At 42.2% G+C, this 2170-nt stretch overlaps 1 non-coding gene across 1 annotated transcript; it reads right to left on the bottom strand.

Moving 5' to 3' along the window:
* Positions 1 to 311: 311 nt before the first annotated feature.
* On the bottom strand, positions 312 to 415 carry LOC127741731 (small nucleolar RNA R71). Its single transcript, XR_008002937.1, has one exon. It is a non-coding gene; the product is annotated as a small nucleolar RNA R71 (small nucleolar RNA).
* Positions 416 to 2170: the final 1755 nt, after the last annotated feature.

Raw genomic sequence — 2170 nt, 5'->3', positions numbered from 1 at the left:
CTATCCCTGCCATTGGAGCAAACAACTTTGAGCTTAATCCTCAATTAGTTTCTCTAATGCAACAGAATTGCAAGTTCTATGGACTTCCATTGGAAGATCCTCATCAGTTTTTAGCTGAATTCTTGCAAATCTATGACACTGTCATGACCAATAGGGTTGATCCTGAGGTCTACAGACTTATGCTATTCCCTTTTGCTGTAGGAGACAGAGCTAGGATATGGTTGGACTCACAACCCATAGAAAGCCTGAACTCTTGTGAAAAGCTAGTCAATGCCTTCTTAGCAAAGTTCTTTCCACCTCAAAAATTGAGTAAGCTTAGAGTGGAAGTCCAAACCTTCAGACAGAAGGAAGGTGAATCCCTCTATGAAGCTTGGGAAAGATACAAACAATTGATCAGAAAGTGTCCTTTTGACATACTTTCTGAATGGAGCATCATAGGTATCTTCTATGATGGTCTGTCTGAACTGTCCAAGATGTCATTGGACAGCTCTGCTGGAGGATCTCTTCATCTGAAGAAGACGCCTGCAGAAGCTCAAGAACTCATTGAAATGGTTGCAAATAACCAATTCATGTAGACTTCTGAAAGGAATCCTGTGAACAATGGGACAAATCAGAAGAAAGGAGTTCTTGAGATTGATACTTTGAATGCCATATTGGCTCAGAACAAAATATTGACTTAGCAAGTCAATATGATTTCTCGAAGTCTGTCTGAAATGCAAGCTGCACCAGGCAGTACTAAGGATGCTTCATCTGAAAAAGAAGCTTATGATCCTGAGAACCCATCAATGGAAGAGGTGAATTACATGGGAGAACCCTATGGAAACACCTATAATCCTTCATGGAGAAATCATCCAAATTTCTCATGGAAGAGGACGAAGATGTCACTGAAGAGCAAGTTGCTAAGTACCTTGGAGCAATCATGAAGCTAAATGACAAGTTATTTGGTAAAGAGACTTGGGAGGATGAACCCCCTTTGCTAACCAAAGAACTGGATGACTTGACTAGGCATAGATTACCTCAAAAGAGACAGGACCCTGGGAAGTTCTCAATACCTTGTACATTAGGCACCATGACCTTCGAGAAGGCTCTATGTGACCTAGGGTCAAGCATAAACCTCATGCCTCTCTCTATAATGGAGAAGCTAGGGATCTTTGAGGTACAAGCTGCAAGAATCTCACTAGAGATGGCAAACAATTCAAGAAAACAAGCTTATGAACTTGTAGAGGATGTTCTGGTAAAGATTGAAGACCATTACATCCCTGCTGATTTCATAGTCCTAGAGACTGGGAAGTGCATGGATGAATCCATCATCCTTAGCAGACCCTTCCTAGCCACAACAAAGGCTGTGATTGATGTTGACAGAGGAGAATTGATCATTCAAGTGAATGAAGAATCCTTTGTGTTTAAGGCTCAAGGATATCCCTCTGTAACCATGGAGAGGAAGCATGCAGAACTTCTCTCAAAACAGAGTCAAACAGAGCCCCCACAGTCAAACTCTAAGTTTGGTGTTGGGAGGCCACAACCAAATTCTAAGTTTGGTGTTGAACCCCCACATTCAAACTCTAAGTTTGGTGTTGGGAGGTTCCAACATTGCTCTGAACATCTGTGAGGCTCCATGAGAGCCCACTGTCAAGCTACTGACATTAAAGAATCGCTTGTTGGGAGGCAACCCAATGTTATATTTATCTGTTTTCCATTGTTATTTTATGTTTTCTATAGGTTGATGATCATGTGAAGTCAAAAAAACAATTAAAAAAGCAAAAACATAATGAAAAACAAAATAAAAAATAGCACACCCTGGAGGAAAAACTTACTGGCGTTTAAACGCCAGTAAGGGCAGCAAATGGGCGTTTAATGCCCAGTCTGGCACCATTCTGGGCGTTTAACGCAAAAAGGGGCATCAGACTGGCATTTAACGCCAGGAATGGGCAAGAAACTGGCATTTAATGCCAGAAAAGGGCAGCAGCCCTGTGTTTAATGCCAGGATTGGCAGAAAGGGCGTTTTGCACGCCACTTGGTGCAGAGATGAGTTATCCTTGACACCTTAGGATCTGTGGACCCCACAGGATCCCCACCTACCCCACCACTCTCTATCTTCTTCACCCATTCACCAATCACCTCAATACCTCTTCCCAAAAAAAAACCTTCACCTATCAAATCCCACCATTCT

This window comes from Arachis duranensis, chromosome 9 (assembly GCF_000817695.3).
Source record: "Arachis duranensis cultivar V14167 chromosome 9, aradu.V14167.gnm2.J7QH, whole genome shotgun sequence".
Taxonomy (NCBI): Eukaryota; Viridiplantae; Streptophyta; class Magnoliopsida; order Fabales; family Fabaceae; genus Arachis; species Arachis duranensis.
The sequence above is the reverse complement of the archived record's forward strand: the minus strand, read 5'-3'. Positions and strand labels throughout refer to the sequence as shown.